Raw genomic sequence first — 13,177 nt, 5'->3', positions numbered from 1 at the left:
GCATGCCACTCCGTCGCCCGTGATTTCCCGGAGTTGTGCGTCCCTTGCCGAGGTTCCGCTGGGTCTAGTGCACCTGGGATTTTATTTTGGAGGCGTTGTCATGCGTTTCGTAAAAGTGGCAGGCGTGAGTACAAGGCTCACCGCCTTCTTTAGCACATGTGCCTCATAGTGCACAGCCTCTCACTCGGAGGCGTGCCACCACGACTCCCGTGACTTGCAGGAGGTGCGCGCCTACCCCCCAACTCCCCTGGGACTATCTAGTGCACGCGGGAATTCATTTTAACCGCGTGGTGATGTGTTTCGTGGAAGTGGCGGGCGTGAGTACAAGACTCACCTCAAGTAGTTTAAGGCCTGGGTTTTATCTTGGTTTGAGACCCCCAGCAGAGTTTCAAGACTTAAAAAAATGGCGGCCGTTACCGCATAGCGCGTTCGAAGATTAGATCAGAGAGCCGTTACGCTTTTGGAAGGCGAACATGGATGTATCTACCGAAATTTTTTTAGGAGACGTTATTTTCGTGCAGATGTGAGGTCTACAGCTGAGGTGAGTGGTATTTTTGTGTTTCATTCGGCAAATTAGCTCTAATTTGCCGTAGCTTCCATAATGCTCTGAGGCGTAAATCCAAATAACGAGCGTTTTATTCAAGGAAAGCGCATTTTTTCGTTTACTAAATTATAGATTACAAATGTTTTGGTATGTTTCGGAAATTTTCCATTCTCGTCAGTGTAGGATGAGGTGGAAATTAATAAACCGCGGAGTGAAAACTTACCCGTAGCGTAAATTTTGTTGTTTACCAAATTTAAATGCCTCGGCTCAATCTCGAGCTAGAAATTTAACGGTGATTTATAGTACAACACTTTTGTGGGTAAATGTATTTATATGAGCTTCAACAAAGAGAGTTCATTACTCAATCTACAAGGCATGTAAATGAGAGAGAGCAAAAAGCTATGTGTCAACAGTTGTGTTCTTATACATGTGTAGCGAAATTTAAAGTATACATATCTATGTTTTAGATTGAATCGATCCCAAGAGAGGTGACAAACTAAATTGGGATGTCGTCTTTAACCTTAGTTAACAATGACTGATTTGCCAGCCTGTGACGAATAACACAGACATTCTCAATCCTACATGAACATGGCAAATAGGAATCTGACCATTACCTTTTCTTAACTATGATTTTTACTTAAATTCTTATACAACTTCCACATTCATCAGGATATGTTGTCCAACTTGTGAAATTAAAGCCATCTAAGTTATGGTAGAATTTTAAGCCAAGTAATGTAAACTGTTGCCTGAGACTTCTTTTCTAATTTCATGTTCACAGTGTATTTTTTTTAAATCCATAGGGACAAGATAGCTCAACAGCACAGCTATTCTGAGGTCAAACATAATCTTTGACTCGCTTATGATGAAGGTGAGCAATTAGTAAATAAGTGTTAATTACCAGTAACAAATTTGCTCTCAATCTGAAGCTTTTGGTGGTAAAAATGATGGACAACAATCACTTTCAAGTGACTTATTACCTTTTTTAAATGACCTGACTAAATCATTTAAGGGAATAAAATTAGGTAAGAATGCTTGATCAAAATACTTTACAAATGTACTGTAATCATCTTCCAGGATTGTAGCAATTTCAGAGCAACTTTTTTCTTGTGAAGAGTATTTGTTACCTCATCTGATAACTCATAGTCATTAGCATAGGGAAGCCAGTTATTCTGCATTAAGAAGGTTGCATCCCATACTTTTGTATCAGACTGTAGTTGCCTAGTGGCCTTCAGGACAAGAACTTGTATTTTTGCCAGGTGGTTTTCATACCTGTTGGCACAATATCTGGATTTGGGGTTGCGGTTTAGGTTGTTGTGTAATTTTTCAGGCTGTATGACTTCAGGTGTTCCGCTTTGGGGCATTTTTTACCCTCCTTTTTGCTTCATCAATGGTTTCAAAACATTCTACCATTCTTTGCCTTTTCTTGGTTGCAAAATATGTTCATTGAGCCAGGTGAAGGTTGACATAATTTTTTTTTCAGGAATTTTCTATACTTTTTTTTTTTAATTTTCTCTCTTCTTTACGGATTTTTTTTTTGCCTCAACAGGTGAAACTTTGTTTGTCAACCCAGCCTCGGAAACCATGGACATGACTTCTGTAAAGGACTTTACCAGTTGCTCCTTACATTCAGAGTCGAATTCCTTATATAACACTGACCCTTCGTTTTTCACTTCTTTTGGTGTTGTTTTGAAGATTTTTTTTCCTTAAAGCTCTTTGGCTTGACTTTTTACTTCTGTGAATGCCTCCCTTCTGCTTGCCACACAACCTGTGCTTTTTTTGAAGAGGCTACTCTCTGGTGGTGTTGTTAAGAGACAGCATTTGCATTCTATTTGGTGCAGAGATTTTTTACCCTGGGCAGTTTTCTGCCAGCTTTCCATAGAATATGCATTTAGATACTGTTGCTTTTTTTCTGGTGGTGACCACTGTGAAATTCGGTTATCAATGGCCTTATATTTCTTGAGAAAAAGACCTATTGATGTAACTATACTTTTTTTTAATTGTGCTTTATTTTTCTACCTGTAAGTATTTAGTGACCTTCAAAAGATTTATGGAAAGAAACACTTACTTTTGCTCACATGTAAATGGAGAAATTCTTTGAAATTTTCCATTTAGAGCTGATATCTCTCTTCAAATTGCTTGCTTTTATACGCCTTTTCTGATTCATTGTCCTTTGTTGAAAAATTTTTTTGGGCAAGGGACTTAGTAATCCATAAATAAACATGAGTGAATCAATCCATAGTCAATCTCCATGTCAATTTACATTTTGTTTCTATTTCATTTTTCACTCAATATTTTTTTTTGCCTTTTTTTTTATTTTGTACCACATGAAATTGGACAGATGCCTCCAACTGAGCTGGCAGGAAATTAGTGCAAAGTTCACATGCAAATTATCTCTCCATCAAGATTGGGTGGGAGGGGAGAATTTGAAGTTTGAATAACCTTGTTTTTCACCCTTTTCTTTCTGCCAGGCCAGTTGAAATCCCTGTTCATTTCTTACCAACAGATTTTCATAAGACCTAAGAGCAGGATTATAATTTTTAAACACATGGAGCACTAATATTAGCAGTTATTTCTCCCTTCCACCTCCCACCTCCTGTGGCTCAATTTTGGTCCATGTTGTGGGTTGATTTTGCTGTCATGTGAAGAGAAAAATTAAAGCTGTTGTATATATGACTTCATGGGAAACAACAACCCATGCAGTGAGTCCCACAGTACATCTCTTAATTTATTTTAGCATCTTTTATTTTCTTTCGGTCACGGACGTGGAAATTGCTAAAAAAGCAACAAACAAGTTGAAGTAATATTATTGAAGCATTTCAGTATCTTACAATTACAGGAGATGAAAACATACAATACTAGAGCAGTAAAAAATAATTCGTTTGTTTTTTGGCTTGCTAAGCCAGCAGTTTTACTTTCCCATCAGATATTTGTCCGGTGATCGACTTGACGACTATAACCACCATATTTGATTTGTGCCTTCTTGGTCAGCGGTATAATGTGGTAGTCAAGTCTTGTTCATGTATTATGTTCGAAAAGAAACAAAATGGCTACTTCTTTCGTAGTTTAAAAAGGGGTAGTCAGAATGCTATCGCCGGTGCCGAATTTTTCATTTCAAGCAGTTATTTTTAGCGAAATGGAAGAAGGTGTTGATAAACTTTATCTTCTCGTTTGGAATGAAGCTCCGAATAGAGTTGATAACAATCTAAGGACCATTAAGTTGAGAAAAGTTCCTTCTCAGCTCCTAAAAATCTCTAATCTCGTTTTTAAGGAACGAAGGAAATTCATTCCAAACGTAGATGGCTAGCATTTTTTATTGAGTATTTTTCTCATTCATTGATCAGTAACGAGTGTGTGTAAATCTTACCAATTCCGATAAAAACCGATTGAGTAGCGTTTTGATCACGTGACCCGACACGTGACCGTCGTCGTCGGCATTGTTGCCATAAGGTAAAAGTTCGTATGGATATCTATCGTCCCTGAAAGTTTCAGCGAAATCGGCTGTATATTTATGGAGATATGGCTGTTTATTTTATTAAGGCAATTTAATCTCTTGACCCAGGCCTTAAACTACTTGAGACCGCCTTCTTTAGCACATGTGCCTCACAGTGCACAGCCTCTTACTGGCAGGCGTGCCACTACTGCTCCCGTGATTTGGCAGGAGGTGCGCGCCTACTCTTCAACTCCCTTGGGACTATCTAGTGCACCCGGGAATCCGTTTTGGCCGCGTGGTCATGTGTTTCGTGGAAGTAGCAGGCGTGAGTACAAGACTCACCCCTTCCTCTTGCAGAGCCTCCCACTCTCACGCATGCCACTCCGTCGCCCGTGATTTCCCAGAGTTGCGCGTCTATTGCCGAGACTCCCCTGGGTCTAGTGCACCTGGGATTTCATTTTGGAGGCGTTGTCATGCGTTTCGTGGAAGTGGCAGGCGTGAGTACAAGGCTCACCGCCTTCTTTAGGACATGTGACTGACAGTTCACAGCCTCTCACTGGCAGCTTACTGGCAGGCGTGCCACTACGGCTCCCGTGATTTGGCAGGAGGTGCGCGCCTACTCTCCAACTCCCCTGGGACTATCTTGTGCACCCGTAAATCCGTTTTGGCCGCGTGGTGATGTGTTTCGTGGAAGTAGCAGGCATGAGTACAAGCCTCACCCCTTCCTCTTGCACAGCCTCCCACTCTTACGCTTGCCACTCCGTCGCCCGTGATTTCCCGGAGTTGTGCGTCCCTTGCCGAGGTTCCCCTGGGTCTAGTGCACCTGGGATTTTATTTTGGAGGCGTTGTCATGCGTTTCGTAAAAGTGGCAGGCGTGAGTACAAGGCTCACCGCCTTCTTTAGCACATGTGCCTCATAGTGCACAGCCTCTCACTCGGAGGCGTGCCACCACGACTCCCGTGACTTGCAGGAGGTGCGCGCCTACCCCCCAACTCCCCTGGGACTATCTAGTGCACGCGGGAATCCATTTTAACCGCGTGGTGATGTGTTTCGTGGAAGTGGCAGGCGTCAGTACAAGACTGACCGCCTTCTTTAGCACATGTGCCTCACAGTGCACAGCCTCTCACTAGCAGGCGTGCCACTACGGCTCCCGTGATCTGGCAGGAGGTGCGCGCCTACTCTCCAACTCCCCTGGGACTATCTAGTGCACCCGGGAATCCGTTTTGGCCGCGTGGTGATGTGTTTCGTGGAAGTAGCAGGCGTGAGTACAAGACTCACCCCTTCCTCTTGCACAGCCTCCCACTCTCACGTATGCCACTCCGTCGCCCGTGATTTCCCAGAGTTGCGCGTCTATTGCCGAGGCTACCCTGGGTCTAGTGCACCTGGGATTTCATTTTGGAGGCGTTGTCATGCGTTTCGTGTAAGTGGCAGGCGTGAGTACAAGGCTCACCGCCTTCTTTAGGACAGGTGCCTCACAGTGCACAGCCTCTCACTGGCAGGCGTGCCAGTACGGCTCCCGTGATTTGGCAGGAGGTGCGCGCCCACTCTCCAACTCCCCTGGGACTATCTACTGCACCCGGGAATCCATTTTGGCCGCGTGGTCATGTGTTTCGTGGAAGTAGCAGGCGTGAGTACAAGACTCACCCCTTTCTCTTGCACAGCCTCCAACTCTCACGCATGCCACTCCGTCGCCCGTGATTTCCCGGAGTTGCGCGTCTATTGCGGAGGTTCCCCTGGGTCTAGTGCACCTGGGATTTCATTTTGGAGGCGTTATCATGCGTTTCGTGGAAGTGGCAGGCGTGAGTACAAGGCTCACCGCCTTCTTTAGCACATGTGCCTCATAGTGCACAGACTCTCACTCGGAGGCGTGCCACCACGCCTCCCGTTACTTGCAGGAGGTGCGCGCCTATCCTTAAACTCCCCTGGGACTGTCGAGAGCACGCGGGAATCCATTTTAGCCGCGTGGCGATGTGTTTCGTGGAAGTGGCAGGCGTCAGTACAAGACTCACCGCCTTCTTTAGCACATGTGCCTCACAGTGCACAGCCTCTCACTGGCAGGCGTGCCACTACGGCTCCCGTGATCTGGCAGGAGGTGCGCGCCTACTCTCCCGTTCCTCTGGGACTATCTAGTGCACCCGGGAATCCGTTTTGGCCGCGTGGTGATGTGTTTCGTGGAAGTAGCAGGCGTGAGTACAAGGCTCACCCCTTCCTCTTGCACAGCCTCCCACTCTCACGCATGCCACTCCGTCGCCCGTGATTTCCCGGAGCTGCGCGTCTATTGCCGAGGTTCCCCTGGGTCTATTGCACCTGGGATTTCATTTTGGAGGCGTTGTCATGCGTTTCGTGGAAGTGGCAGGCGTGAGTACAAGGCTAACCGCCTTCTTTAGGACATGTGCCTGACAGTGCACAGCCTCTCACTGGCAGCTCACTGGCAGGCGTGCCACTACGGCTCCCGTGATTTGGCAGGAGGTGCGCGCCTACTCTCCAACTCCCCTGGGACTATCTTGTGCACCCGGAAATCCCTTTTGGCCGCGTGGTGATGTGTTTCGTGGAAGTAGCAGGCGTGAGTACAAGCCTCACCCCTTCCTCTTCCACAGCCTCCCACTCTCACGCATGCCACTCCGTCGCCCGTGATTTCCCGGAGTTGTGCGTCCCTTGCCGAGGTTCCGCTGGGTCTAGTGCACCTGGGATTTTATTTTGGAGGCGTTGTCATGCGTTTCGTAAAAGTGGCAGGCGTGAGTACAAGGCTCACCGCCTTCTTTAGCACATGTGCCTCATAGTGCACAGCCTCTCACTCGGAGGCGTGCCACCACGACTCCCGTGACTTGCAGGAGGTGCGCGCCTACCCCCCAACTCCCCTGGGACTATCTAGTGCACGCGGGAATTCATTTTAACCGCGTGGTGATGTGTTTCGTGGAAGTGGCGGGCGTGAGTACAAGACTCACCGCCTTCTTTAGCACATGTGCCTCACAGTGCACAGCCTCTTACTGGCAGGCGTGCCACTACTGCTCCCGTGATTTGGCAGGAGGTGCGCGCCTACTCTTCAACTCCCTTGGGACTATCTAGTGCACCCGGGAATCCGTTTTGGCCGCGTGGTCATGTGTTTCGTGGAAGTAGCAGGCGTGAGTACAAGACTCACCCCTTCCTCTTGCAGAGCCTCCCACTCTCACGCATGCCACTCCGTCGCCCGTGATTTCCCAGAGTTGCGCGTCTATTGCCGAGGCTCCCCTGGGTCTAGTGCACCTGGGATTTCATTTTGGAGGCGTTGTCATGCGTTTCGTGGAAGTGGCAGGCGTGAGTACAAGGCTCACCGCCTTCTTTAGTACATGTGCCTCATAGTGCACAGACTCTCACTCGGAGGCGTGCCACCACGCCTCCCGTGACTTGCAGGAGGTGCGCGCCTATCCCCCAACTCCCCTGGGACTGTCTAGAGCACGCGGGAATCCATTTTAGCCGCGTGGCGATGTGTTTCGTGGAAGTGGCAGGCGTCAGTACAAGACTGACCGCCTTCTTTAGCACATGTGCCTCACAGTGCACAGCCTCTCACTAGCAGGCAAGCCACTACGGCTCCCGTGATCTGGCAGGAGGTGCGCGCCTACTCTCCCGTTCCTCTGGGACTATCTAGTGCACCCGGGAATCCGTTTTGGCCGCGTGGTGATGTGTTTCGTGGAAGTAGCAGGCGTGAGTACAAGGCTCACCCCTTCCTCTTGCACAGCCTCCCACTCTCACGCATGCCACTCCGTCGCCCGTGATTTCCCGGAGCTGCGCGTCTATTGCCGAGGTTCCCCTGGGTCTATTGCACCTGGGATTTCATTTTGGAGGCGTTGTCATGCGTTTCGTGGAAGTGGCAGGCGTGAGTACAAGGCTCACCGCCTTCTTTAGGACATGTGCCTGACAGTGCACAGCCTCTCACTGGCAGCTCACTGGCAGGCGTGCCACTACGGCTCCCGTGATTTGGCAGGAGGTGCGCGCCTACTCTCCAACTCCCCTGGGACTATCTTGTGCACCCGGAAATCCCTTTTGGCCGCGTGGTGATGTGTTTCGTGGAAGTAGCAGGCGTGAGTACAAGCCTCACCCCTTCCTCTTCCACAGCCTCCCACTCTCACGCATGCCACACCGTCGCCCGTGATTTCCCGGAGTTGTGCGTCCCTTGCCGAGGTTCCGCTGGGTCTAGTGCACCTGGGATTTTATTTTGGAGGCGTTGTCATGCGTTTCGTAAAAGTGGCAGGCGTGAGTACAAGGCTCACCGCCTTCTTTAGCACATGTGCCTCATAGTGCACAGCCTCTCACTCGGAGGCGTGCCACCACGACTCCCGTGACTTGCAGGAGGTGCGCGCCTACCCCCCAACTCCCCTGGGACTATCTAGTGCACGCGGGAATTCATTTTAACCGCGTGGTGATGTGTTTCGTGGAAGTGGCGGGCGTGAGTACAAGACTCACCGCCTTCTTTAGCACATGTGCCTCACAGTGCACAGCCTCTTACTGGCAGGCGTGCCACTACTGCTCCCGTGATTTGGCAGGAGGTGCGCGCCTACTCTTCAACTCCCTTGGGACTATCTAGTGCACCCGGGAATCCGTTTTGGCCGCGTGGTCATGTGTTTCGTGGAAGTAGCAGGCGTGAGTACAAGACTCACCCCTTCCTCTTGCAGAGCCTCCCACTCTCACGCATGCCACTCCGTCGCCCGTGATTTCCCAGAGTTGCGCGTCTATTGCCGAGGCTCCCCTGGGTCTAGTGCACCTGGGATTTCATTTTGGAGGCGTTGTCATGCGTTTCGTGGAAGTGGCAGGCGTGAGTACAAGGCTCACCGCCTTCTTTAGCACATGTGCCTCATAGTGCACAGACTCTCACTCGGAGGCGTGCCACCACGCCTCCCGTGACTTGCAGGAGGTGCGCGCCTATCCCCCAACTCCCCTGGGACTGTCTAGAGCACGCGGGAATCCATTTTAGCCGCGTGGCGATGTGTTTCGTGGAAGTGGCAGGCGTCAGTACAAGACTGACCGCCTTCTTTAGCACATGTGCCTCACAGTGCACAGCCTCTCACTAGCAGGCAAGCCACTACGGCTCCCGTGATCTGGCAGGAGGTGCGCGCCTACTCTCCCGTTCCTCTGGGACTATCTAGTGCACCCGGGAATCCGTTTTGGCCGCGTGGTGATGTGTTTCGTGGAAGTAGCAGGCGTGAGTACAAGGCTCACCCCTTCCTCTTGCACAGCCTCCCACTCTCACGCATGCCACTCCGTCGCCCGTGATTTCCCGGAGTTGCGCGTCTATTGCCGAGGTTCCCCTGGGTCTCTTGCACCTGGGATTTCATTTTGGAGGCGTTGTCATGCGTTTCGTGGAAGTGGCAGGCGTGAGTACAAGGCTCACCGCCTTCTTTAGGACATGTGACTGACAGTTCACAGCCTCTCACTGGCAGCTTACTGGCAGGCGTGCCACTACGGCTCCCGTGATTTGGCAGGAGGTGCGCGCCTACTCTCCAACTCCCCTGGGACTATCTTGTGCACCCGTAAATCCGTTTTGGCCGCGTGGTGATGTGTTTCGTGGAAGTAGCAGGCGTGAGTACAAGCCTCACCCGTTCCTCTTGCACAGCCTCCCACTCTCACGCTTGCCACTCCGTCGCCCGTGATTTCCCGGAGTTGTGCGTCCCTTGCCGAGGTTCCCCTGGGTCTAGTGCACCTGGGATTTTATTTTGGAGGCGTTGTCATGCGTTTCGTAAAAGTGGCAGGCGTGAGTACAAGGCTCACCGCCTTCTTTAGCACATGTGCCTCATAGTGCACAGCCTCTCACTCGGAGGCGTGCCACCACGACTCCCGTGACTTGCAGGAGGTGCGCGCCTACCCCCCAGCTCCCCTGGGACTATCTAGTGCACGCGGGAATCCATTTTAACCGCGTGGTGATGTGTTTCGTGGAAGTGGCAGGCGTCAGTACAAGACTGACCGCCTTCTTTAGCACATGTGCCTCACAGTGCACAGCCTCTCACTAGCAGGCGTGCCACTACGGCTCCCGTGATCTGGCAGGAGGTGCGCGCCTACTCTCCAACTCCCCTGGGACTATCTAGTGCACCCGGGAATCCGTTTTGGCCGCGTGGTGATGTGTTTCGTGGAAGTAGCAGGCGTGAGTACAAGACTCACCCCTTCCTCTTGCACAGCCTCCCACTCTCACGCATGCCACTCCGTCGCCCGTGATTTCCCAGAGTTGCGCGTCTATTGCCGAGGCTACCCTGGGTCTAGTGCACCTGGGATTTCATTTTGGAGGCGTTGTCATGCGTTTCGTGTAAGTGGCAGGCGTGAGTACAAGGCTCACCGCCTTCTTTAGGACAGGTGCCTCACAGTGCACAGCCTCTCACTGGCAGGCGTGCCAGTACGGCTCCCGTGATTTGGCAGGAGGTGCGCGCCCACTCTCCAACTCCCCTGGGACTATCTACTGCACCCGGGAATCCATTTTGGCCGCGTGGTCATGTGTTTCGTGGAAGTAGCAGGCGTGAGTACAAGACTCACCCCTTTCTCTTGCACAGCCTCCAACTCTCACGCATGCCACTCCGTCGCCCGTGATTTCCCGGAGTTGCGCGTCTATTGCGGAGGTTCCCCTGGGTCTAGTGCACCTGGGATTTCATTTTGGAGGCGTTATCATGCGTTTCGTGGAAGTGGCAGGCGTGAGTACAAGGCTCACCGCCTTCTTTAGCACATGTGCCTCATAGTGCACAGACTCTCACTCGGAGGCGTGCCACCACGCCTCCCGTTACTTGCAGGAGGTGCGCGCCTATCCTTAAACTCCCCTGGGACTGTCGAGAGCACGCGGGAATCCATTTTAGCCGCGTGGCGATGTGTTTCGTGGAAGTGGCAGGCGTCAGTACAAGACTCACCGCCTTCTTTAGCACATGTGCCTCACAGTGCACAGCCTCTCACTGGCAGGCGTGCCACTACGGCTCCCGTGATCTGGCAGGAGGTGCGCGCCTACTCTCCCGTTCCTCTGGGACTATCTAGTGCACCCGGGAATCCGTTTTGGCCGCGTGGTGATGTGTTTCGTGGAAGTAGCAGGCGTGAGTACAAGGCTCACCCCTTCCTCTTGCACAGCCTCCCACTCTCACGCATGCCACTCCGTCGCCCGTGATTTCCCGGAGCTGCGCGTCTATTGCCGAGGTTCCCCTGGGTCTATTGCACCTGGGATTTCATTTTGGAGGCGTTGTCATGCGTTTCGTGGAAGTGGCAGGCGTGAGTACAAGGCTAACCGCCTTCTTTAGGACATGTGCCTGACAGTGCACAGCCTCTCACTGGCAGCTCACTGGCAGGCGTGCCACTACGGCTCCCGTGATTTGGCAGGAGGTGCGCGCCTACTCTCCAACTCCCCTGGGACTATCTTGTGCACCCGGAAATCCCTTTTGGCCGCGTGGTGATGTGTTTCGTGGAAGTAGCAGGCGTGAGTACAAGCCTCACCCCTTCCTCTTCCACAGCCTCCCACTCTCACGCATGCCACTCCGTCGCCCGTGATTTCCCGGAGTTGTGCGTCCCTTGCCGAGGTTCCGCTGGGTCTAGTGCACCTGGGATTTTATTTTGGAGGCGTTGTCATGCGTTTCGTAAAAGTGGCAGGCGTGAGTACAAGGCTCACCGCCTTCTTTAGCACATGTGCCTCATAGTGCACAGCCTCTCACTCGGAGGCGTGCCACCACGACTCCCGTGACTTGCAGGAGGTGCGCGCCTACCCCCCAACTCCCCTGGGACTATCTAGTGCACGCGGGAATTCATTTTAACCGCGTGGTGATGTGTTTCGTGGAAGTGGCGGGCGTGAGTACAAGACTCACCGCCTTCTTTAGCACATGTGCCTCACAGTGCACAGCCTCTTACTGGCAGGCGTGCCACTACTGCTCCCGTGATTTGGCAGGAGGTGCGCGCCTACTCTTCAACTCCCTTGGGACTATCTAGTGCACCCGGGAATCCGTTTTGGCCGCGTGGTCATGTGTTTCGTGGAAGTAGCAGGCGTGAGTACAAGACTCACCCCTTCCTCTTGCAGAGCCTCCCACTCTCACGCATGCCACTCCGTCGCCCGTGATTTCCCAGAGTTGCGCGTCTATTGCCGAGGCTCCCCTGGGTCTAGTGCACCTGGGATTTCATTTTGGAGGCGTTGTCATGCGTTTCGTGGAAGTGGCAGGCGTGAGTACAAGGCTCACCGCCTTCTTTAGTACATGTGCCTCATAGTGCACAGACTCTCACTCGGAGGCGTGCCACCACGCCTCCCGTGACTTGCAGGAGGTGCGCGCCTATCCCCCAACTCCCCTGGGACTGTCTAGAGCACGCGGGAATCCATTTTAGCCGCGTGGCGATGTGTTTCGTGGAAGTGGCAGGCGTCAGTACAAGACTGACCGCCTTCTTTAGCACATGTGCCTCACAGTGCACAGCCTCTCACTAGCAGGCAAGCCACTACGGCTCCCGTGATCTGGCAGGAGGTGCGCGCCTACTCTCCCGTTCCTCTGGGACTATCTAGTGCACCCGGGAATCCGTTTTGGCCGCGTGGTGATGTGTTTCGTGGAAGTAGCAGGCGTGAGTACAAGGCTCACCCCTTCCTCTTGCACAGCCTCCCACTCTCACGCATGCCACTCCGTCGCCCGTGATTTCCCGGAGCTGCGCGTCTATTGCCGAGGTTCCCCTGGGTCTATTGCACCTGGGATTTCATTTTGGAGGCGTTGTCATGCGTTTCGTGGAAGTGGCAGGCGTGAGTACAAGGCTCACCGCCTTCTTTAGGACATGTGCCTGACAGTGCACAGCCTCTCACTGGCAGCTCACTGGCAGGCGTGCCACTACGGCTCCCGTGATTTGGCAGGAGGTGCGCGCCTACTCTCCAACTCCCCTGGGACTATCTTGTGCACCCGGAAATCCCTTTTGGCCGCGTGGTGATGTGTTTCGTGGAAGTAGCAGGCGTGAGTACAAGCCTCACCCCTTCCTCTTCCACAGCCTCCCACTCTCACGCATGCCACACCGTCGCCCGTGATTTCCCGGAGTTGTGCGTCCCTTGCCGAGGTTCCGCTGGGTCTAGTGCACCTGGGATTTTATTTTGGAGGCGTTGTCATGCGTTTCGTAAAAGTGGCAGGCGTGAGTACAAGGCTCACCGCCTTCTTTAGCACATGTGCCTCATAGTGCACAGCCTCTCACTCGGAGGCGTGCCACCACGACTCCCGTGACTTGCAGGAGGTGCGCGCCTACCCCCCAACTCC

The 13,177-nt window shown here is 51.9% G+C and overlaps 1 long non-coding RNA gene across 1 annotated transcript; it reads left to right on the top strand.

Moving 5' to 3' along the window:
• Nucleotides 1-366: 366 nt before the first annotated feature.
• On the top strand, nt 367-2,530 carry LOC148734001 (uncharacterized). Its single transcript, XR_015999294.1, has 3 exons — nt 367-541; nt 1,345-1,412; nt 2,091-2,530. It is a non-coding gene; the product is annotated as an uncharacterized LOC148734001 (long non-coding RNA).
• Nucleotides 2,531-13,177: the final 10,647 nt, after the last annotated feature.

This window comes from Stylophora pistillata, chromosome 3 (genome assembly GCF_964205215.1).
Source record: "Stylophora pistillata chromosome 3, jaStyPist1.2, whole genome shotgun sequence".
NCBI lineage: Eukaryota > Metazoa > Cnidaria > Anthozoa > Scleractinia > Pocilloporidae > Stylophora > Stylophora pistillata.
The sequence above is the reverse complement of the archived record's forward strand: the minus strand, read 5'-3'. Positions and strand labels throughout refer to the sequence as shown.